The sequence below is a fragment of the Equus caballus genome, chromosome 15 (genome assembly GCF_041296265.1).
Source record: "Equus caballus isolate H_3958 breed thoroughbred chromosome 15, TB-T2T, whole genome shotgun sequence".
NCBI lineage: Eukaryota > Metazoa > Chordata > Mammalia > Perissodactyla > Equidae > Equus > Equus caballus.
In genome coordinates this window covers 38,516,866-38,543,487 of record NC_091698.1, presented here as the reverse complement: position 1 = coordinate 38,543,487, position 26,622 = coordinate 38,516,866, and positions in this window count along the sequence as shown.

Genomic DNA, 26,622 nt, shown 5'->3' with positions numbered 1-26,622 from the left:
AATTTGTTTTAAGCCTGAGAGTGATCAGACAGAAATGAGATTTGCTTATAGTATTACCAAGAGTCAGAGAAAGGAAAGGTAATGGGGCAAAGTCAAAGGCAGTAGTTAAAGAAAAATAGAAATAGTCTTTTCTGGTTTGTTTATCATCAAGTAAAGACATTAGTGTAATCTTATTGCCTCTTCCCCTTCTTTATTTATCCCTAAATCAGGGAAAATCTCTCCAGAACTGCTATGATGCACCCTTAACCCCTGCCACTGCCCTAGGATGGAGAGATTTTCTTTGCATTTTTTCACTCATGCAGTGTTTGATTCTTTCAAAGGGTAAATTGAATGGGGACACAGTAGAATTTTCTATCACCAATTCGGTTACTAAATAGTCGGAAAAGGGTAAAGTGGGAGCCATGCTTATGAGCAATCCTAACTAGAAAACTTTGCCCCTGCACAATTATTTTTCCCCATGTTTACTAGAAATTATTACACTTAAAGCAAATTTTCCAGCTCTGGAGTTCTGTTTATCTTAACACAAGGTACATAGTGTTGGTAATTCTGATATTCTTCCTAGAACTTTGCCTACTAGTCCTGTGGGGAATGCTACATTCTGGGGATGATGTATAGAACTCCTAGAGTTTGGAATTTTTTGGCATCAGAATACACTGGCTACTTTAGTGAGGACTGGCTGGACCCAGCTCAATTGTCCACAACCTTCTTGATTTGGCTGCATATAATTCCTTGGTATTTCTTTCGATGTCTGTTGACTGGGAATAGCAAAATTGGATCCACTATGGGGCCAGTCCTGTGGCCTAGAGGTTAAGTTCAGCATGCTCTGCTTTGGTGGCTCAGGTTTGGTTCCTGGGCACAGACCTACACCACTTGTCAGTGGCCATGCTGTGGCGGTGACCCACATACAAAAAAAAAAAGAGGAAGATTGGCACGGCTGTTAGCTCAGGGTGAATCTTCCTCAGCACACACACACAAAAGGATTCACTATGGCCTTCTAAACTGCGAACATTTTTCCCATGCTCTTGCTCCTCCAAATTAGGAAATTCTCCTTCAGATTTCACAATGCTCTCTCATGCTGAAGGAAACCCTTATTATTATTCACAAGTAAGTACTACTTTATTTATTTAGAAATAGGGGTGACTGCACATCTAGATTTGTTCAGGACACTCCTGGTTTATATTTGTTTTCATTGTGCAACTAAATGTTATTATAATTATAATAAATATTATAAGTAGAGCCACTTTTATTTTCAAAAGTAACTTGATTGAGGCCACAATTTATATAGTTACCCTATTGAGAACTCAACTTAAGCATCATTCCAAACTTTTTATTACATAAGCTAGCATTTATTCTTTCACCCCACTGTTGCTATCTCAGAGTATTCTTGATTCTTGTTAGATAAAGGGGCTCCACATAGAGTGAGCTTGATCTTGCTTCCATCATGCCCTGCCCTTGCCTTCAGATCTTGTCCTCCATCCCTTAATTTCCACAATACTGTGTTAATTCTTTGGGAAAAGGAGTTATAAGTTAGTCCATGGTGACTTCTTCCTCAATTTGTTCCCAACTGCTCTATAGCTTGTCAAAATTCCTATTTTATAAGATGTAGCTCCCTATCATCTACTTTGATAACTCAGGAAGTTTTATTTTTTTCCTATCTGAGCTTTCCATTCACCATTGCAGGAAGTTTCTAAGAGGAGGGTTTGGAAGTGAGTTGCACAAGACGTTTTCTGTGTATGAGATTGAAATTGTTTGTATATGAGATTAAAAATGTACCACTGTGCTGCATATATTATCTCAGATAAACCAGAGAAGACTTTCCTTGCACAGCACATAGGAAAAATAATATTTTGCCCATATGATGTGGCAACCTTTCCCAAAATACCTCATCTACTGAAGCCTAAAATTTATCAGTTGGACTCTTTCTTTTGAATTAAGCATTTTATGCACGGATTCTTTTTTAAATAGAAATTACTCATGAAATTTGGCTAACACTTTAACTCCACAATGCTTTAATTTGAGTTAATTCAACTCAAGAGAGCCTAAACGCACTGGGACCCCAAGGGGGAAGTGGCTGCAGACAGAGACTGAAGAGGCAAAGAGGAGGAACAGCAATACTCAAACACATTCCATGCTGTTTTATAAGACACAAATGCATGAACAAAACAGCAAACCCTCCGAAGGACAATTATTGTACCGTATTCAAGAACTACTCTCCCTCTTTCAGTTCTGCCTTCCTCTTCCCTGTTGTTCTGAGTAGACAATGGAAGTTATTTTTTCACATTATTTCCCCAAGTAGACATCTAGCTGGCAAGAGCAGTGGCCACAGATGTAGCAATAGTACTGATCCTTTGAAGGCTTGTCAAGGGCAATAGGAGATGCGGGAATGATACTGAAGTAGAAATTGTGCTTGGAAATCGAAAAATTTTAATTTTAATTACATTTTAGTTAAAAAAATTAATCAGTGTTCTTCTACACCTTAAGAGGCTCAATTCTGCTGGACTTCTTCAGGGTAAGGCAATACTTCAGAGGGGAAGAATGTGGAGATAGTAGATGTTGAATTCATGATTTGCTGGCAGAGCCTTTCCAGTGTAAACCACATTGTGAGAAGGCAGTAGGACAATATATTACTAAATACTGAATTTAAAAAATCCACTGTGATTCTAAATCTCTGCTTTTCTACCAAAGTAAATGGAGGATATAAAAGAAAAATGATGAGATTTTTTTCCCTCTGATTGTACCCCCTAGATTGTATTGATTGTTGGTTTTCTGTGTAGGATAATGGCCTGTGTGTAAACAATGATTATAACTCATAGACTTTGGGGCTTCTAAGGGAACTCCATGGTCCTCTAGTCTAGTGGTTTACCTGGCTACCTATCAGAATACCTAAGGCGGAGACTGCAAGTCAGTACTTTTCACAAAGTTCTTTGGTGCTTTTGATGAATAGAGGGTTTTGGAAAACGGTGACCTGGTCTTACTTTTCAGGTGCGTGAATGGCCTGATTGGCAAGAGGTCAGTATTCGATTTACCTCAAGCTGTTGCAGAATAGAACAAACAAAATTTGAGCTGAGTGGACCCTCCTGTGTCTTGCAGGATTCCATTCCTTTCTGCAATCCTTCTTTGAAACTTCATATTTATAAAATAAATGATGGCTGGAGGTTTTTTGTTTTAATTTCTACTCCATTCTCATCTCTGGGTTGCAGTCTAGACGGCTTAGAGTCAATTTGTTTTTCTTCTTTTAGGGGTCACTGAGTTTAAATTGTTTTCTGCCCATCTAGAAGATTTCTCTCCCTTAATGTTATGGAGGAAGATGAACTACTCATTGAGCTGACAAGAGTAAGAGTAGTAGGATTAGTTTGGTTTCAGAAATGATATACGGCTGCAGGGTGTAAAATCAACAGAGATTCATATCCTGGAAGACTAGTTAGTCTATTGCGGCTGCTGCCATTATTTTTCAGTCGACAAATCTGTAGGAAAAGCATCAAGGTCAGCTACAACTATTTTTGAATTCTCTGGTTTTGTTATCAGCAAAATTGATTAGCACCGCCTTCCACCTTGTGTGGTATTTTTAAGGGAGGCAGAGATAATCGAATGATTATGCAGAAGCATTTGAAGAGTGGAAGTTAGGTGAAGCTAATGACTAATGAAAATATAACACTGATTATTTTCACCTAATTAACCTCTGAGCTGCTCTGATGCCTGGCCACAATATGAAATTGGTAAAAAAATGTTTCTTCTTCCTACTATTTTTACTTTCCCTTCATTTCCTCTTCACAACCAAGCATTGGGGGATTAGTTCTTATTTTAAGCATCTAGTACTTAACACTTGCCTTCTTCCTTCAGTTGTAAGCAAAAATCTGCCTTAGTCATTTGATTAATGGATGGCCCTGACACCTCATATCAATCAGTTGGTGGAATATAATTTTGGATATGAGCGTTTTCTGTCTATGAATATTATCCCCGAGCTGATGGCATATAGAGAATGGTGGACTTTCCTCATATCAGGCAACTTTTAGAATTCTGTGAGTGGCACTGTGCCTTATCAAGATCAGGCTATTTTGTTTATTACTAAAATTCAGACAAACAATTTATTTCTTCCTCAGAGCATAAGTTTCCTCTAGAATCATAATTGAAATAGTGTTATTCTCATTCTAATGAATCAGCATAAACATCACACCCCAAAGGTTAATGGTAATTGCAAAATGGGTAAACCTTTAAATAATTCAAAGGGTTCTGAATCACACTCTAAAATTTCAGGATAATTATTTGCTAATGTGTCTACGACTCTTTACAGATTACAAAGGGCTTTAAAGTCAAGGTCTTATTTAAAGTTCATCACAGACCTTGGAGATGAGTGCTAGGATCTTTATTTTTAGATGAAGTAACTGTGCTCAGAATTGAGGGTAGCAACTTCGGTCCCTAAACTCAGGTCTTCTGACTTCAAGTCTATTAATTTCTCCATGTTACAAATCGCTCCATCACCATGCTGTACATATATACATATATTTCCAACATTGCAGTTGTATAGTAACACAAAATAGAGAATATATTCGACTGGCAGTGAAGTGCATGTGATATTGAAGATAAAGCCCTAGACTAAGAATTTAAAAAAATATGTAATGTTATTTGGGTTCTACTTTCTACTAACTACATAACCTTGGGAAGTTTGATTAAACTTTTCTGAAATTCACCTTCCTTTTCTTTAAAAAAAGATGCTGAAGATTCCTGGTGGACCACAGTTTCAGTTTTCTATTGTTCTATAACGAAACACCCCACACTTAAAATAATAGCTTTTTATTTCTTATGACTGCTGTTAGGAATTCAAGCAGAATTTAGCAGAGAGGTTCTCCTGCCGCACTTGGCATTGGCTGGGGTCATTAGCTTGGCTACATTTAGTTAATAGCCAGGTTGAACTGGAAGTTCCAGGAAAGCTTCCCTAAGACATTTGGCATCTCAGTTCACCTCCATGCGGTCTCTGCCTCTGTCTCTGTCTCTCTCTCTTTCTCTATGTAGCGTCTCATCATTCAATATTCTTTCCTGGTTTTCCTTTCATTATGTGGCTAGTTTCCAGGGGAGAGGAAGAAGAAGATGTCAGACTTCTTAAAAGCTAGGCCTGAAACTGGCACATATCGCTTCCACTACATTTTACTGGCCAAGCCAAATCTCAAGCCCAGCCCAGATTCAAGGGGAGGGAAAATAGATTCCAGGTTTCTATGGGTAGAGCAGGAGACACATACGGGGAGGGACGATATTAATGGCACTCACTTTTGGAAACTCTACGATGCTCAACCTTAGATGGCCATTGTAATTACTCTTTAGGAGACTGAATGTTACATTTTTTTCAGAAACAAATAATTATTAGGCACCTGTTACAGACAAACTGTTCTATGCTATGGGTATATAGTTATGAACAAAATGGATGTAGTTTCCTGCCTTGTGTTAGTGTAAAAGTCAAATATCAACTAAATAAATACACAGATGAGCATTTAATTATAAACTTGGGCAGGAACTATGAAGGTTAATGACAGCGTGCTAAAGCACAATGGTCTAAAATGGGATGATGGGTCAGCAAAAACATCTGAGCAAGTGATATTTGTGTCGGGAGCTGTAGTCTGGGTTGGAGTTAGCCATGTGAAAATATAAGGAAAGAACATTTCAGGCAGAGGCCACAGCACACGTGATGACCCTGAGACGTGTTCCAAACACTGAAAGGCCAGTGTGGCAACAGCACATGGCTTCAGGGAGTGTGGCATGCAGATGGTCCTGGAGAGGCAGGTGGGCATCATTGTTATTACTGTGTAACATTCCCCATTTCATCCAGATGTAGGCAGTTTTGTGAAAGGCTGTATCCATGCAATAACATTATGGTGTGATCGAATGTGGCTGGTAATATGTGAATGCTTAAAGAGATCCTACAGTTTTTTCCTTTTGGTTAAGTACATTCCCACAGTCACCGACAGGTGTGTGTGGGCAGGAAAGGGAAGGGAAGAAAAAAATTCAAAGATAGAGATTCAGGAACTTATTTTTCTAAAACAAGCTCATTTTACATTCCTGAACATCTATAATTCCTAATCTTGTTACTCTTATGGCTTCTACATCATTAAGTGAATCTGTGATCTTACCTGCAAATTCAATCTGCACTAGACCTGCCAACACAGAATCACACAGATTAATATTTTGAGTTGACAAAGTCCAAAAGAAAAGGATTATCACTTAAATTTTAATTATACGTGCAGAATGAAGAATGTGTTCCAAATGTGATTTTTTTTTTCTCAAAAAAGCAAAGTCCAAAACTAAATGATAAATTCAAAGTCAAGCAGTTAGAACAGGCTCTAAATCACTGCAGATCTTGGATATCTACTTGGTACAGGAAGAATAAACTGCAAAAAATTACACTGCCTCATGAGAGAGGAAAATAGTCTGCTAGATAGTAATTTATACCAATTCACCACCTATTTACCCCATATTTATTGTGTGTCCAGCCCCATGCAGTGTATTTAAGGAGGGTATAAAGAAATCTGTGGTGCTGTGGAACACATAGTCCTGCTGAATGAACAGGGGCAGCCTAACCAGAAAAGCAAAATGGCAAAATAATGTAGCATGAAGAATATCAAAATCAGTTATATTGACAAAAACGTCTTTGAAATTTAGAAAAGAGTCCCTTATGTGGAAAGACAAACAAGAACGACTGTATCCACTGAGGCCAGATAAGTAGCCACTACATTCAGGTATTCTGTATCTTTGTTCTTTTTCAGCATTCATTCACCTCTTCCTCCTTCCGTCCGTAGTTAAGGGTATATAACCTTGAAAAACCAGTCTATGACTTGTGCCTTCATGGCTCGGTGAGCAGGTGAGCTGGAACATTTTATTGGAGTAAATCTCAGCATTCATGCTTGAAATGCAGGGATGTATCCTCAATCTCGTAATCCTTCCTGAGAAAGGACTCTATACTGAGCAAATGTGGAGCTAAGGTTTGAGAGATGGAAAAATGTTGTCTGAAGCTACATCTGCCTTTGCATGGTTTTATTTTTTAAATTTTATTTACCCTTAGCATTCTAAGTGATAATACAATACAGCAAGACACACATACATATAAACATATAAGGACAATGCCACGTGAGAAGTGTTGTAATAGAGGCATTTACAAAGTGTGTGTAACACAGAGAAGGAAACAAACACTGTCTGGAACCAAAGGTAGTCAAGAGGGGACTTACAGAGGAGGTTCTGTGTGAGCTGGTTCTTCAAGACTGAGTGTTGCAGGAGCCTCTAGCTGAAGTCCCATGATAATGGTCAGGGATATTGAAAGTACCTCATTACACCAGATTTCTAGACATTACTCATTTTTAACACAATAAAGATAATTTAGAGCTCGTACTGCTGTCCAAGCTGGTGGGAGGCCTCAAAAGTGTTGATTAGGTAGGAAAATTACACATAGTCAAAAGTCACCATAGAAAAGTGAGTTCTGATTTGAGTTTGAGAGATAGCTGGATGCACTCAGACATGTGGCACAATAATGTTGAAGGCCCACAAAAAAGAAGGTTGCTATGGCAAAACCTTAGGTCTAGTTTGAATATAAAGGTGCTATTTTTTGCACGATGTTAATGAAATGTAGCAGGTGTTCCAGAAGTACCATTGATTAGGGAACATTCAGTGCTTGGAGGGCAAGGGATATAGATGGTGCTGTGTTGGAAACTGTGTAATGTACTGGCGAATTTCCTAATGAGTTGATATTCAAGGATCCCTTTGGTGCACAGAGGTATGTAAGATATTAATATTCCTCCCCCTCCGAAGTTATTGCATTATAAACCATGACAGTCTTTGAAAATCAGTGTTTGGGAGATTGGTATGAAACAATGATTAGTCCTTTTACAGGTGAAAAAATAGGGGAAGGGGTATTTAAGAATAGAATAGAATACGCATGAATAGCACAGAATAGAGTGTGCATGGAAGAATATGCAATGTTTTGGAGATACCAAATTCAATCGAGTATGTGATTTGAAGGACATATTGCTTAATACTTTGAGATGATGGGAGACAATGCATGAGGCAAAGATAGTACTAAGGTGGCTCATAAAGGTTATAAAGAGAGGACTAATATGAACAGATAGTGCATGAAGAACTGACTCTGGCACCTCTGTGAGGGATGGTTAAGAAGGAAAGATGGTTCCAATAAAGAGACTTTAATGCAGCAAAGTTTTAGTTAAGTATTTAGAACTGCTTCTAGATTAAGCTAACAGACAAGAGATATTGAGCCACCCAGAGACTACCCTTTACCACCCACAGAAAGAGGAAACAGAAGCATCGAAGCAAAGAAATACCCCAACCCTTCTCTCCTCCCATAGGCAAGTCTTCTGCTGGTGACTCCCGTTGGCTGAATTCAACTAGAAACTAACCAGAAGGGCTGCCCACGAGACTCATCCAAGGGTCACCAGCCTCCTGGGGCACAGAACAAGTTAGAGAAGAGCATGAAAGGAAAGTAATGTTTTAATAAATTAAAACATCCCCAAGCAATGCTTTAATAAGTTAACATGGCTTTTTGGGTTTCTTGATAGCCATAGGTATGGGGTCTAATTAGCCAATCCAGGTGTTTTGGACACAAGTACAACCTATTTCCCATTTTCAATAAATATATTTGTAATGGGCTCATCCATTAGCCTTTTTTAAAGATCGACTAACATGAGTCATGCCTCAAGAGCTTGGTCACCTCTAGGCTCTATTTTCAAACCAAAGACATGATCCTTGAGTGAGGTGGTTCCACCAAATTAATAAATACCTCTAAGTACCTTGTTAAAGAATAATTTTCAAAAATGTAAAATCATGGCTCTCATGCAAATATAAAATGAACACATGAAATTAATGAGGTCATGAGTAAGGTATTGAGACCAGCTAAATGTGAATTTGAGGAACTTCGTATTCATCAGCAATTTAATAAAAGAATATTAGGAAAAGACAACTGGACTTGATACAAAATGGTTTGTAGACTAAGAGAATAATAAATTGTAATATTTGAGGTTTTGTTTTCCTCAAAACAAAAATTATTTGCAGCTTTACTGAACTAAAAGCTACAAGTGAATCTTGGCCTTATAGAGTTGTAAAAGAACACAGTCAAGAGAGGGTCACTCAAACATGCAAGCCCAGCACTACACTGAAAGAACATCCAGTGTTCCCTTGTGCCTATTTCCAAGTTTCAGATACTTTTTCTTAGAATCTATTTAAGAATCCACCAATCTTTCTTCTCAGATTTCTCTAATTTTAGAAATCTTTTTAGGAGAACCAAATCATTGCAGTCAGAGAGGAATTCTGGTTTGCCTGAATGTAGTGAGCTCCACATTACTTTCTAGAGAAAATAGAGAGAGCTCAGAGAGAGAAAGATAAAAAAAGAGAGAGAGAGAGATCACATCCAAGATAGAAACTTTATTCCTTATTTTACGTTTTATTTTGCTTTTGTAAGGGTTATAAATATTTTGAATTTTGACTTAGGTAGTCTTTCCCCATTAAATTTGTCTGAGCTTTATGTAAACATCGGAGTTGTTATCCCTTCCACCTGAGAAACAGAATTTCAGGGACTTCAAAACGTTTTGTTGGCAACAGACACAGATGCCATGTTTAGCGTTCCCTTAGTCTTTAATTTTTTATTAATTAAATATTTTATTTTGCTTCTTTGGAAGCCAGGAGAGGTGTTCCTTGGAGCTTTCTCAAACTCATCTTCTGATTCTTTTTGGCTCACGTGTAAACCAGAGAAGCACCAATGTTTGTCTGCAGACATTTGACAGACTAGTCAGTACTTCGATTGTGGATGTCTGCTGCCTGTCCTGTCTTGGTGCTTTCTGCTACACAGCCAGTATAATCCAGTTTATCTGATCTAGAGTTCCTACTGGAAGGGAGTGCTAACTTGCATTTTTCATTTAAATACAAAAAACTGTCCCCTGATACTGATGTAGTGTCTTCTGTGATCAGAGTAGATCTTGTTTTTGAGCCAGAAAGCAGCATTTTCTGGCTGTAAGAGCAGACTTTGAGAAGGTGATCCTGAGGAAGAGAGGACCATGGCAACACCCTAAAGGAAGCCTGAGTTTATCTATGACTGCAGATTTGGCTATTAGCAAAAGGTCATTAAAATTCCAAATCTGAGTCCTTTAAGATCCATCTTAAAACCCAACTTTCTGTTTTTCAAGAAAATAGTGCCCATATTGACCCTACAGCATTGCTGCACAAGATCTGGTCTTCAATTTCAAAGCTCTAATGGCACATATCTCTTATTAAGCCTTAAAGTGTATTGTTGGTCACATTGTTTTCATGTGTCTTCATCTCTATTTTAAAATCCTAAAATGTAGGGATGGAGGGTTTCTCTAGGCACTGAATAGAGAATAACTGCTAAAGGTGAACAGTCTGTGAGCCTAGGAACTAAGGCAAATGCTGACACCATTTACTATAATCTCATCCTAGGGAATATTATGAATTAAGGAACAGGGAAATTTCTTGAATTTTTCATAATACTGCCAAAGTATTTTCATGTTGCCTTTTGGCCACTAAAGCTTCAACTTCTGAATTGGATTTAAACATACTCACACTAACTATATTCCAACAGCAATAAGAGCCTACTCTCTGAAACACAACAACGGCGACTGAATAAGTTAGTCCAATAAATTCATACTATTTATGAGGGTAACTCCTTAGCAAGCTAAGGAGTTTGCTAAGGAGTTACCCCTGCTAGGTAGCACAGAGTTTAAAACATTAAAAATATCATCTAAATGCCTCCCAGGAGGTCTGTAACTATATATCTGATACTTTACAGGAGATAATTTTTATTTATTTCTCTTCCTGTGAATGGCACACTCAGTGATCGGACTGTGTTTGAGTGTGGGGCACTAGAAATCTTTATCTGAAGTCACTGAGAATTACAGTTGACTCACAGGTAACTTTTATTCATTTGAAATTCATTTTATTCATCTGAACAAAAATATTCTCTTTTGAGCTTTTTTAATTTCAGTTTTATTAGCAGTATGTATATTTATCACTTTATTTTTCTCCTCTTAAATTTTAAAATTATTTTCATGGCCCTATTCATTTAGATATTTTTCTAGTATGAGTTGTATTACTGCACAATATCTGGTCTTTGTCCTATGGAATACCTTTTCTCCTCCCTGGTCAATTTCTATAAGTCATAAGACTAAATTAATGAAGCATTCTGCTTTGTTTCCACACTTTTAGCTTATCAGTTCTGCAATCAGCTACTAATATGCTGCAGCTAAATTTTTAGCAGCACCAACGACCAAATTCAGAATTGAGTCTCTCCTTTTGATAGGCTTTAGCCTTTCATCTCCCTAAACATGAAGACCAGCATGTTACTTGGAATCAGAACACATCCATATTTGTGAATTGGCCTACTCACTAAAATTTACTCATAACCTCAAAATGAATACTACCAGCACTTTCTCGGTCATTTGCAGACATACACAAAGTGGTCAAAACTTTGTCATCTGACACACATTCCCAGCTGATGTCGACCAAGGCACCACTCTGCCTTTTGTTTCAGTTCTTGTTCAGAGATGACCAATTACGGAGACAGTAGGGAACAGTGCAATGGAGTGCAGGAAACTCTAACTCTGAGCCAGTTGAATGGAGTTTGAATCCCAACTCCGGCACCTGTTAGGTGGCAGCCGCAGGCAAATCACTTAACATTTCTGAAGTTTGTTTTCTCTTTTGCAAAATAAAGAAAATAGAATTTACATAGATGAGTTGTTTCTAGGATTTATAATTATAACCTACGTTGTAGATATATAGATACAGATATAGATGTAGATGTAGATATAGGTAAATATCTCCTTTCACTAACTCAGTGTTCACAGTGACTTTATAGAACGTAACTTTCACAAATAATGACAAGCAACGGTATATGGGCTAAGTCCACTAAAACTACTTAAAGACTAGTTTTTAACAGGGAGCCCAGTGGCATCTCAGAGCAACAGAGACTAGAAAACCCAAGAGAAAAATTTAAGTCTATTATAGATGTTACGAGAATTCAGTAAGGTGGCTGGATAAAAAAGTTAATGTATACAAATCAATACCCTTCACATATAACAATATTATGATCTAAAACTATTTTATCTATTCAACAGTTGTTAGACTATTTCAGGAAATAGCAGTAGCCTCCAATCATTAGAAGTATTTGGAAGTTAGATCTTCACGCCCCTGACACCTGTCCAAGAAGTCTGACAGATTCGGATGGTAAAGAAACAATGAGCCCTTTTCAAATTCAGACATTATATTACTTACGTGACAATAAAAGCAAACATAACAAAGGCAACAGCTCACTATGTCTCTTGTCCCAAATACCAAAACAAAAGGGGACAGATGACAATGCAACATGAGTGGTAGGGCACCCTGTTGCTGAAGAGCTGATTGCATGCGGCAGCTAATCAGCTTTATAGTTTGCAGCTGTGCTGTGAGGATGAGGGCAAGGCAAAAATCTTCATGCCTCATCAGAACCTGGGAGAGAATGAGAAACCATCTCACAGACTATTTCTATGACATAGCTAGGTAAGAAATGGCCTCCTGGCAACTTTTCACAAGACCCTCATGCTCTCATGTTCAGGGAGGATCACAAGACATTCTGCCAAGATCAGCTGTGGTTAAGCCTTCCTCATGTAGCCTAGGTGGATTGGTGCAAGGTCATCAGGGCACCAGGATGGATGAGTTCCTGTTACCTCATGGAATTTAACAATGAATTTAGGTCTTAAATCAAGTTCTGACAAAGGTACAAACAGTTACTACCAATCGTTCAAAAGCTGTCTTGGTACTAGCGTTGTGTTTCAAAGCAAGACACAATCTGACCAATATCTAACTCAACAGGCTCACTCTGATGTGGACATAGTGGTATTCTAGTGGGAGGGCCAGTCAATTGGGTCATTCTACAGAGAGCTCAATTAAGCAGAGGAACACAGGTGAATAAGGCTCTACATTTCATCTGCTGCTAGAAAGCTTTGGGAAACGGGGCTTACTGTTTTTAGGATTCTGTTATCTCGTTTGGGCTAAGGCAGTGGAGTTCCTTAAAAGCTTTTCAGCCTTATTAAATATCTTAAACACCATTTATCTAACCAGGTAATATATATTTCTGACATCTCTTTTACTAATCAATAAGCCTTTTGGCCATTTCAATGACAACATTTGAAGTGATCGAGTAATGCCTTTGAGTGTGTATTTCTGATATGTGTATCTCAAGTGCTAATAAACCACCCCTTGGATAGAGATTAATTTATACCAAAAATATGTACAGACACACACTCATCCCAGGAGCATCATGCTCTTTCTACTTGAGTATACTAAAGGAAAATTATCAGACAAGCATAGAAGAGATAGAAACCCCCAGATAGACTATATGCAATGGAAGATAAGACCGCATTTACCAAAGCAATTAAAAAATAAAATAAAATGAACACACTATTCAAGAACTTACTTGCTAAGAAGCAGACAGGTTCTAGATTAAGAAAGAATCTCAACTGTTACTGAAGGACTTAAAAAGAGACTTGAAAATAGAAAGGTATATCATGCACTTGATTAAGAATATTAAATATCATAAAGATGGCAGTTGTCTCTAAGCCAGTCTATAAAATTAGTATGATTTCAACAAAAATACCAATGGCAATTAGACAAAATGATTTTAAACTTTATATTTAAAAAAACAAAATAATTTTAATCTGGGGAATTTTTCAAACAGAAGTATAAAGTGGGATAGTCCCGTTAACTATTATACTATATCTTCTAATTAAAATAGTGATGAATTAGTGCATTAATAGATCAATGGCATTATCCCAAAAGTTCAGAAATAAAAAAATATGTATAGAAATTTTGTATATGATAAAGTTAATATTTGAAATCACAGGTGGAAAAATAGGCAATTAATAAATTTATTTGGGACAACTGGTTAACCAAGTACAAATATCCTTTCCTAACAATTCATATGCAAGTAAAATCTAGATGCAGTAAGGACTTCAATGTGAAAAATAAAACAAAATTCAAGAAGAAACTTTGCGAAAATTTTGTTTTATGTTGGAATGGGAAAATCCTATTTAATTAATGGAATAAAACGGAGGTCATAAAAGAAAAAAAAAATCATGATTTTGATCATATACTTCTAAAACTAGTCTACATAGCAAAAACAATAACAAAAGTAAGCAACAAAATAAAAATTTCCAATTCATGGGGCTGGCCCCGTGGCATAGTAGTTAAGTTTGTTGTGCTCTGCTTCAGCAACCTGGGTTTGTGGGTTCAGATCCCAGGCCTGGACCTGCACCACTTGTCAGCCATGCTGTGACAGTGACCCAAATATAAAGTGGAGGAGAATTGGCACAGATGTTAGCTCAAGGCTAATGTTCCTCAGCAAAAAAAAAAGAAAAAAAGAAAAAAATCCAATTCATATAAAAGGAAATGGATTAATTTTCTTAATAGGTAAAAATTTTCTATAAATCAATAAGAACAACACAGCAACCCAAATTAAAATGGGCAAAAGATTTAGGTAGGTCAGAGAAATACAAATATAAATGGCCCTTAAGCAAGTGAAAATATGCTCAAAGTCATTCATAATAAAATAAATGTAAATTAAAATTATAATATTTTTCTATTAGCAAAATTAAAATATTTATAAACACATTGTGTTGGTGAGCTATGGAAAATAGGCACTTTCATATATTTTTCTGGGAAAGTAAAATTGATGGAAATGCTTTGGCAGCATCTATGGAAATTCGATGCAGAAGCAGCAATTCCACTTCTTGGAATTTGTTCTATGGGTGTGCTTGCATAAATACGTGCCTATATTCATTGCAGCATTGTAATAACTCAATATAAAAAACATCCTAAATACTATGACTGATTAAAGTTATGGTACATCTATATGATGCAAGAATTTGCTGTATAAAAAGAATGACGGAGGTTGTCAGACATGGATATAAAACAATCTTCAGAATATGTGCTAAGTGACAAAAGCAAAGTACAGAAGAGTACATCATGTGCTTGTTAAAAAGGAAAAAATTAGCTACGTGTCCACTTGTCTACATGCAGAGAATATGTCTGCACAAAGACATGAGGATCTGATGCTAGTGGTGGCTCCTGGAGAAGGAAACCCAGGTGTTGGAAGATCCAGTTGAGAAGAGATTTACTTTTTATTTTCCGCCTTCTTGTACCTTTTGCTATTATATTATGTATCTGTTCAAAGAAAAAATAGAACTTGTTTTAAACATTCAAAAGAATGTGTGATTTATCAAGCTATCTATCATGGAAGCAAGGTGCCAAGGAAATAAACCACATTTGAAGTCGAGAGAAACAGGTATCTAGCTAGGTAACTAACTACCAGGAATAGAGCCAGAAAATTGACAAAAAGGAAGTTTAGGAGCTAAATCAAGGAATACCAACTGTCTGCTGCAGCATCAGCCAGCCCTATTTTAGGCAATGTATATGGCTGTCTCCAGCGTGTGACTCAGCCCATCTTGGCAATTTGAAAATCATTTTAATAATCCCCTTAAACTTTAAGGCAGTAAAATCAATAGTGTTTACTGTATCTGATTAATCCGTTCCTACTCACCATCTACTAGCACAGATGTTTTAAACTAATTTTAGCATCAGAACTTTTTTAAAATTAAATATTGTGCAGCATCTCCATATCTTTATAAATAAAGTGAAGTTGTTCTGCTTGAGTGAGGGAAGGGTGGTGGAGGCCCACCAATCCATCTGCTCAAACTTCCATGTTCAAATACCCCTCTCAGCAGCCCACTAACCTTTGTTTCATTGAATGAAGCTTGAAAGTCTTTGTTTCACAGAGAATAAAACAAGTAAAGATAAAGATACATAGATGTTTGGTGTTGGTAACATAAGGATTCTCCTATAGGTGGCAAGATATGTCAGGGGTGATTCTGGTTTTGCTGGCAGAGCAGCTGTCAGTAGGGACAAACCTGTAGAACTCTGGAGGTTTTTCATGCAACTATTCCCATCTTGGGATGCCTAGTGTTTATATCCACTTAATATGTGGCCATGACCTAGGCCATGGAAACCAGAGAATTAGCCTGTTCTTGCCACCTGTCAGAACCTCTGCCCAAGGTGGAGAGATGTTCCTTTTCACCTTATTTGCATTGAGTTCACTTCTCCCACATTCTCTATCTTTCAATATTGACAAAATATTTTTTTTAGTGGTACAAATAAGATTTCTAAGATCTCTCTAGACGCCTAACCTATGTGTGTATGTGTTTGTATGTGTATTTATATGTGTGTATGCACTCACACATATACAAATGACTTTCTGCTTTTCAATCTTCACAAACCCATGTTCATACTTAAAAATGATATTCCCATTGCACTCTTGAACCAGAGACTCTATTAGCATAAAGTGTCATGGGTAGCTGTTGGGGTGGAGGACACTCAAGAGTCTGATATTTTCCCCAAACTGATTTTTGTTCTACTGGGCAAAGTTGAGGGACTTATTTGAACTCTGAGCAAGTTTCAAAAAGTGGAGCTCATGTGTGCTTACTTAGTCATGTTCTATGAATGCTAACGCTAATCCGTGCATGTGAAGAGACTGGCATGTGGCAATTGTTCAAGAAACTGTAAGTCTGTTTGTTGTTGATTAAAGGCATGGCAGCCGTAATCAGAAAGCAGCAAAAACACTATGCGTTTTCAGAAGAATGCAAATACTTGTGTTTTTGTCTTAACATTTAGCTAACAAACACAATGAAAAAGAAAAAAACCCAAGCAACCAAACATATAAAGGTGATCAACATCAAATCTATGAGTTGTTTGTATTTCAAGACAATCATACATACTTCATTGCCAGTTTACCAGCAGGTTTATTATAGCATTAGCAGCAATAAATAATATTATGCACATTATAAACAAGAATATATGATATTCCTGCCTCTTCCTTATCACAGCAGAAGTGGATCTCTGTAACATACACATAAGGAAACCTTATAGGTAAGGCAAAATATTTTTTAACATCTATACTTTATGAGTTCTGCTTGAGTTAGACAAAAAAATAACATTTAAACTTCTGCTGTAACATATGTCTGAATAGGACTCATCAATTATTAGGAAATGTGTAGATATTCTAGAATGAGAAGTTACATGGGAGTCACTTACATGATATTCAGTTGAGCCCAGATATCTCAGAATACCTTCCTTCTCTCTGAGTTGGTCTTCTTGCTTTTGTTCTCATTCATCGTCATCTCCCTGCTTAAGGAGTTATATGTATTATTTAAGGATAAAGGTCGAACAATTTAGCTAATTGTCCAAGGCTATTCCCAATCAGGCTGTATATATCCCCTCGTCTGTGTGTAGTGAAGGCAGGGCTTTGTGCTCACATCCTCTTGCTCCATATCCACATATCATATGGACTATCATTGTGTCACTCTATTAACCCAGTTAATCTCTTCAATCCAAGCTAGATCTTCCATGTCCCTTCTCACTGCTGAGATTTTGATCAAATGTTTGTCCTTGCCTAGAATCCTATCACCCCTCCTCCACCTCCATATATTCAACTTCTAGAAGCTAGTTCAAGTCCACTTTATCTGATGGAGCTTGGAGGGTAGGGGGTGGGGAGATGAAAAAGAGGCGTGGGAGGATTAACTACTTGCTGGCAACTATACCTTCCTTGGTATTTAGAGTCATGATAGCTCATTAACTCATTTGATATATGACCATTGACATGTTTAAATCTAATAGTTTTATGATTGGTAGTCTCATCATGTAGAAATTGTGATTGACACTTTTTTTGAACCTCTTCAGCATAACAGAGGCGTGAAGAGTGTCTAGTCTATATGTTCTTGCTAAACTGATTTGGGTTGAATCTATCTAAATGACTGCTTGTTTTTCATTAGTTTTCATTTTAACATTTTAAAATGTTTAAGAGTTGGTTTTTCAGTTTTCTGCTTGAATTCTTGCTACTTTACGTCAAGGCATTTAATAACAAATTTTATGAGGTCCAGTTCAGTGGTTTTCAAATTTTATTATACATATAGACCTTCCTGGGATCATTTTCAAAATGCACAATCTGGTTTCTGTTACCCACAGTATAGTGTAATACATGCTCTGAATGGCACTCTTGATTACAACAAACTGTAAAAGTTGCTAAAGTATTAAAAGAATAATTTTAAATTCATCACTTAGCTGACAAAAAAGTAAGAGATTTGCAGAAGCCAAGATGAAGTGAAAGCAAGGACTTGAGGAAGTGAGTTCCAAAGCCAGCTCTCACCTTGTGACCCTGAGCTTCCATTTCGACAGCTGCATGAAGTCCAAGAGCCCGGAGGTAACTAATAATGAGGCAAATATAGGAGGAGACCCCTGGAAAAGCTCAATGTAAGGTGACAGATTAATAAAATGACAAATATCAAGTGGACTACAAGAAAACCAGCTTTTCTGAACTCAAAGATTTGGGAGGGAGCGAGAAGTTGCAATCTCCCTTACATAGGTTTATGGTCTGAATTGTGGTAGCAATGAATGCTGTCCAAAAAAGCTCAAGAAGATAATTTGATTGAAAGTGATCTAGGCTGGTAGTGACCACAGACAACCAATAGAAGCAAATGAAATTCCCCTCAGGAGGAACACAATCCAATAGAAGCATCAAAGAATTTCCATAGTCAGTTTTTGAGAAACACGAGATCAGAGTTAAAAAAAAAAAAAAAATCACAGTAGAAGCAAACAAGAACCATGATTGAAAGTCAGGGGAAAAATAAAAAAGACAGTATAATTAGCCACACAAAGATACCATTTATTTAATGTATCTAGTAGAGACTCTCAAATAAGAATATATAATATATACCAAGAAATCAGAGAGATGTTTAATGGAAATATTCTATAACTTAATTTTGGTGGAGATACACGACTGAATATATTTGTCAAAAACTTGTTGAAATGTACACCAACAAGAGTGGATATTACTGTTTGTAAATTGGAACTCAATAAACCTGACTTAATGAAAGAATCACCATCTACAAAGATCTTAACCAAAAAAAGAAAACTGTTGGACACAAAATGATCATCAGAGGGTTATTTATAGCCTTAAATGCTTCTAGGTTTAAAGAAAAAAGGCCCTAAAGAAAAGATCTAAAACATCAACTTGAGACAATAGGAAACAAAACAAAAATGTCTAAAGAGAACAGAAAAGAAAAATAATAAAATGAGTGCTTAAATTAAAATAATAGGAAACGAATATTCAGTAGCAAGTGCCAACAAGGAGAAAAGAGTTGATTTTTTGGAAAGACTAATTGTTCAGTAGCCTCTGTAACAAGTTACCACCAGAACTTATTTGAAAACCATTCAGTCAGTGAATGATGACTGCTTCATTAAGCAGCTTCTGAAAGCCAGCTGACCGGCAATAGACACACTGATAACAATGCCTCCACAGCTAAATACTAACGATTACGAAAACACTCTCACCTCTGTGATTGCAGCAATCCTTGAACTCCGCGCTCCCCAAATCCTATACAATTGTTCTCTGGTTTGCTCAGAGAGACTGCAATAACTATGGTTTTTTCAGACACTCAGTTGTAGTTTTTTCATTTGTTACCATATGACACTGGGAAGTTTTCGACAGGTTCAAGGCTCTTCCTGCTTTTCTGAACAACGTAGCACACTTGCTCAGAGAGCCCCCTCACTGCTCATCTGTAAACTTGTAGCTCAGATCCCCTCTCTCTGTCCTGCTGTGCCACCAACTGCTGGTTGGCCATCACCTGGAGCCCTACAGTCATTTCACAGGTGTCAGGTGTCACCGATCTCACTACAGTCCCATGGAATCATCCTCTTCTCCGTGTGTTCTCTGTCTAGTACCAGCATCTCCTCAGCCTCCCAGGCAGGAAGTCGGGGTTTCATACTGAACACCTGTCTTTTTCTACTTTCCCCTATCAATCAATCACCCAAACTTGCAAATTTTACCTAAAACTGTCGTTTTTCCAGGAGTTCACAGCCTTGGCTGCACATTGGAATCACCTGGACAGCTTTTAAAACTACCCATACTTCAGGGGCTGGCCCCGTGGCCGAGTGGTTAAGTTTGCGCGCTCCGCTGCAGGCGGCCCAGTGTTTCATTGGTTCGAATCCTGGGCGCGGACATGACACTGCTCATCAAACCACGCTGAGGCAGCGTCCCACATGCCACAACTAGAAGGACCCACAACGAAGAATATACAACTATGTACTGGGGGGCTTTGGGGAGAAAAAGGAAACATAAAATCTTTAAAATTAAAAAAAAAAAAACTACTCATACTTCAGTTTAAATTTTGATTTAAACAGTCTGCGGCAGGGGAAGGGGCACTGGGCGTTAGAATATTGAAAAACTCCTCAAGCATTCTAATACGAAGTCATGGTGGAGAACCAAGCACTGCCCCATCTGTCTCCTCACCTCCATTGTCACCTTATTTCAGGTCCCTGTAATTTCTCATATGGATTATTAAAACTATTATGAAGACCAGTGAGGCTCCTGGTCTCCAGTATTACTTCAAATTCATCTTTTGCACAGCTGTGCAGTAGTTATAGATATATGACCATTCCCCGCCTTTTAAAAAAAATCTCTCCATGACTGCCCATCAATAAAGGATGAAGTCTAAGCTCTATTAACAAGTCCTACAGCAACTTCCACCATGTGCCTCCTATCTGATGATGCATGGCCTCATTCCTTGTCACTTGGCTTTTCAATATAGTCTAGCATTATTGAAATTTTTATCATCTTATACACACATTGTTGTGCCTTCCCTTCTACCTAGAATGACATTCCCCATCTCTTCACCTGACTAATTAGTAATGTAGTTAGACTTATCTGGTAGTCTATAAAATAGTCAAATATTCTCTTCCCCAGGAAGCCTTCTTTGATTCTCTGAGGCAGGGTGACCTTGCTTTTCTCTTTGCTCTCATGATATGTGGAACTTATTGTCCTCATTTCCTTTATCATATCTTATGACGTCCGCTATGTTTCTACCTCCATCGATAGGCTGTAAGTTCCTCGAGTCCACTCAGAGTTTGGTTCGACCTTTGACATAGTTTGGGCTGGTGAGAAATACAATAATCAATAAAACCAATATTTGCATTCCATTTGCTCATAACACATACATAACACAGTAACAGAGTTGGACAAATGCGACACTGGCTGTATGAATACATATGAAAACAGTGCAACAGAAATATAGTAGAGGAAGCAGTTTGCTCTGTGGAGTGTGGAAGGGGTAGGGGTGGGGATGAACTGAATTCATTGCAGCAATTGCAGTTAAAATATATTTGTTTCACCAGACCCATAAGGGTTTAATGACGGCTTCTTTCACTCTGTGTTAGGATGTCTTTGCTTTCTCGAATATCAGTTATAGCTACTGCATTTTTATTTTACAGGCAGAGACTCTGCTAGAAAATTTTCAAGTGGCAATTTATGGTAATGATATCTGGTTACAATGCCTTGCATATGGTAAATTCTCCATAATATAAGCATTTTCTCTGGTCCTCGTCTATGTAATAGTGAGAGAGCTACAGATAATATTGCTTGACCATGTGGACCACAATATGAGCAGGGAGGAGAGAATGAGCTCTTTTCAGCTTTTTCCCTGCCACCAGGTTGCAATTATCATTAAACTTCCCTCTTTATTATACATTTTGAACCTCTCAGCAGCCTAGTCACCAACTGCCTGAACTTTCAAAACTCTGAATAAAACAACCAAATCATACAACTCAAGAAATTTGGAGAATCAATGGGTGACAGTGTTTGTGCATGCCACATCCCTGTTTCTCCTTTGAACACTTCCTTTGGCTTAAACCTTCACTACAGAAGCACTTGCATTAGCTGAATTTTATTTCTAGCTCTAGCATACTGGAAATGTAATGTCTAAAAGCAAATTCATTATCACAAAATTATGATGCAACCAAACAATTTGGTTTCCTCATGGAGTTCATTATAAAGTGATTCTTCATAAATTGTGTGAGAAATGAAGGTAGAGAGTATATGATATTGCATTTTCAGAGAATGTTTGCTTAAATCATCTCCCTGGGAATAATTTAAAATTTTAGAGTTAGTATTAACTCTTTGGGGGCAGCAGGGCAACATTAGTGCACTAAACAGTTATTTTCTCATTAATTTTCTCCCTTAAGTGTTTCCTTACTGACCTAAATGTACCCATGCACTGTTCCAAAGCTTTTATTAACATGTACGTGGAAAATTGGTAATTTCTCTTCAACAAGAAAAAATTCCACTTTACTGAGATTGTTTCTTTTCCTCTGAAGGCAAACTTTCTTTTCTTCCTCTACACCTTTATCCGTTGATGTAACAGGGCGCCAAATGAAAATATTCAAGCCCCTTATTTTGTTCATTAGCGTCTATGAATGTTGAGATTGCCCTGTGATCAAATTCAGCCCTGCAATATTACTCAAGGACAGGCTGTTCTCGTTCCCATGAGGAAGGGCGATGTCAGGAAAGATACATATGTTTGGTTGTTGTTTATGAATGGCCTGGGTTAGCATGGATTAAGATTACAGCTGATGAAGAAGGTTACCCAGAACAAAAGTTTCTAAACAGATAGCACCGTGCTTGGCTTATCCCTGGTTGAAGTCATGGGAGTTGGCATGTCAAGTTTGATGGAGGCCTGTGTGCTGGCAGGTCTTCTGAAGCATGGCATAATAAGGGTTTTTTGTTTTTTTTTTTTTCTATCTGCCTAGTCTTCTATACTTTAGCAATAAGGCTGAATACAGGACAACTTTCTCAAATTCTTTCTATTAGAGCAACGTTTTCCAATCTCCTCCCTCTTTGTCACTCATGACTGATGATGCTCATATGTCTTGGGCCACTCTCAGGTGCATCCTCAAAGTTATCTTTAATTCCAAGTTCAATTCTCCCTTTTTCATTAAGAAGGTAGGCCTTCCAGATGCTATTTTTCTCTGGCCCCTTGTCTTGGATCCCTTTGTATATTACATAGACCATCTTTGTGTTTCTGGAGCTGTGATTCTGTGCTATCTGCTAAGCATCTTCCTTTGCTTCTCCATGCCAGTTTTTACACTCATCCAACTTGCTTTGTGTGCCCTGGGGTATTCATTAATGGGCCACTTTGCCCTTCCACTATATGTTCAGTTTGTCCAATGGGAGGCTGGAGATTGGATGAATTTGAGGTCAGGGTACCTTTCCTCACCTCCTTCCTTGACAAGTTACAATGAGTTGACTGTGTCTTTCTACCAAAGGTCACAACTCCTATTAGTGGCCTTCTGCCTATTCCTTTCATGTCTTAATTCTGGTAACTGCTCCCTCTCCTTGCCCCTTTAGACCAAAGGTGACAACTCTACTGTAAGTAGTTTTGACATACAGCACTATGTCTTCTTGATGTTGTTCTCATTTGTAATCATGCTCATACTTTTGTAAGCAGTACCTTTTAAAACTCTCCTCTAAATATCTATCTTTGTCTGATCCAGATCCTGCCTAATACATAGGCATCACGGCTCCTGAATAACTCAAATATTGTATTCTTTAAATGCTCAAGTCATCTTTCATCCCCCCGTCAAGATCAGGTTCAAAAATACTCCAGGAACCTACAAAGGAAGATAACAGAAAACTAGAGAGGAGGCAGAGTGCATCGGGCCAACTTTGTCAGGTCTCCATGAGGGAGCAGCCTTTGATGGGGGGAGCGACAAGAAACAGATCAGAATAATTACAGCACATGCTGGATTTATTAAAAAAAAATAATTCAATAAGTTTAACAAATTTTTTCAAGTGGAAAATTACTTAAAAGAAAATGAAAGAGAGACTACCTCACTTCAGCAAATTTGAAAGGTCTAAAGAAAGGGAGATATCACTTATTGTAATGTAAGCTGAAATGACAGGAAATTAGGATAGTTATTTCTGAGGTGATTCTTAGAATAGATTTATTAATGAAAATCTTCCACCTGCTAGAAGGGAGGGTGACGATTGTATATTTCAGGGGAAAAAATTCTCCCTAAATATAACTAAGAATAATATTTCTTAAAATGATGTCTATAACAACACGTGATATAGCTTTCCAGAAGAAAATTCACCAATAGACTAGGGAAACGTATTATACAAACACTTTTTCTTTTATTGAAGTCACATTGGTTTATGATATTACATAAATTTCAGGTGTACATCATTATATTTACACTTCTGCATAGACTACATCATGTTCACCACCAAAAGTCTAGTTTCCATCCATCACCGCACACACATGCCCCTTTACCCCTTTTACCTTCTCTTCCTCCTCCCCTCCAATAACCACCACTCTGTTCTCCATATCTATGTCTGTGTGTGTTTGTTTATATTCCACATATAAGTGAAGTCCTATAGTAATTGTCTTTCTCTGCCTGCTTATTTTGCTTAGCATAATACCCTCCAGGTCCATCCATGTTGTCACAAATGGTATGATTTCATCCTTTTTTTCTGACTGAGTAGTATTCCACTGTGTGTGTATATACATCTTCTTTATTCATTCGTCTGTTGAGGGGCACTTAGGTTGCTTCCAAGTCTTGGCTATTGCGAATAATGCTGCAATAAACATAAGGATACATATATCTTTTCAAATTACTGTGTTTTCATTTCTTTGGATAAATACCCAGAAGTGAAATAGTGGATCATATGTTATTTCTAATTTTTGAGGAATTTGCAAACCAGTTTCCATAGTGGCTGCACCAATTTATATTCCCAAGAGCAGTGTAGGAAGGTTCCTTTTTCTCCACATCCTCTCCAACACTTGTTATTTTTTGTCTCTTTAATAATAGTCACTCTGAGAGACATGAGGTGATATCTTATTGTGGTTTTGATTTGCGTTTCCCTAATAATTAGTCATGTTGAACATCTTTTCATGTGCCTATTGGCCATCTGTATATCTTCTCTGGAAAAATGTCTGTTCAGATCCCCTGCCCATTTTTTGGTTGGGTTGTTTGTTTTTGTTGTTTTTGAGTTATATCAGTTCTTTATATATTCTGGATATTAGTTCCTTGTGGGATATATGATTTGAAAGTTTCTTCTCTCAGCCCGTAGGTTGTCTTTTCATTTTGTTGATGGTTTCCTTTGCTATGCAGAAGATTTTTACTTTCATGTAGTCCCATTTGTTTACTTTTTCTTTTGTTTCCCTTGCCTGAGGAGACATGATATTCAAAAAGATACTGCTAAGACCTATGTCAAAGTGCACACTCCCTGTTTTCTTCTAGGAGTTTTATGGTTTCAGGTCTTACATTCAAGTCTTTAATCCCTTTTGAGTTAATATTTGTGTATGGAGTAAGATAATGGTCTACTTTCTTTCTTTTGCATATGGCTGTCCAGTTTCCCCAAAACCATTTATTGCAGAGATTTTCCTCTCTCTATTATATATTCTTGGTTACTTTGTCAAAAATTAGCTATTCTTGGATGTGCTGGTTTATTTCTGGGCTCTCAGTTCTGTTCCATGGATCTGTGTGTCTGTTTTTCTGCCAGTGCCATGCTCTTTTGATTACTATAGCTTTATAATTTGAAATTGGGAGTGTAATACCTCCAGCTTCGTTTTTTCTCTCAGGATTGCTTTAGCATTTGAGGTCTTTCATTGTTCCACATAAATTTTAGGATTCTTTGTTGTATTTCCAAGTCTTTGGTATCAGTGAAGAGCTATCTCATTATCACCAGTGGAGTGTAAACAGTAGCTAAAAAATTTCTAGTCAGGGATGTTTGAAGAGATAATGTCAAATTAAATGTATGATGAGATTAAAAAAACTTTAAAGCCCTTTTCAATATTCTCAGTCTGTTTCTAAGAAATTATTCTATATAATTTTATCTTTACTGAAGGTCTCACTTTATAGGTAAGATAGTGCCCATATCCCAGATCAAATTGGGGAGACATTGAAACTTATAGGTGGATAATTCATATCTACCCAATACTCAACCTGAAAATAAGAGAGATATGGCTCTTTGGGAAAGCATCTCAAGTAGCTGCTTTACTCTCCTAGACTAGTCCAAAAATGAATAGAAAAAAAATAATAAATAAAAAAAAAACAGAATGTTTTTGCCTGCCTTCAAGTAGTGTGGTTTTATTAGTTAGTTTAAAGGCCAATATGTGATAATAAGAGACTTAAAAACAATTTATTGACTTAAGAAACAGAGTTCATTTAACAGTCCATGGTATGTGATGCAAACTAGTAGATATCTCTACTCACTTAGTCAATTGATGGAAGCTCGGGAATCTTCAGTATATGGCATGTTCAACAGGGTGGCTGTCCCTAAAGAGGCCCGCATCATTTCGATTGTTTGGGCTAGAACTTACCCATAAAGACACTACAAACTTCAAGGGTGCAAAGGAATGAAGTTCAACCATGTAACCAGAAAAAAATTCACGATGAATTTTTGTGGATATCTGTCTTTTAAATTATGATTACTGCAGAAATTTTGAGAGCTCACTGGCCAGCCCTCCATTCCAATCCCTTGCTTAGAAGAAAGTTAAACCTTTGTGGGATGGATAGGTATGAAGTTTTTGAAACTAGTGTTAACCAGCAGAATACATAGGCCAGAAAAGATTTTCTGAGTGCTCTGGTGAGAAACTCTCAAGATTCAGGATATACAAAATAATGTTTAAAATGGATGTTTATCAATATTTTAGTTAACCAGATTTTTTAAAACTTCCTATTGTGATATAACGTATAAATTGTTTA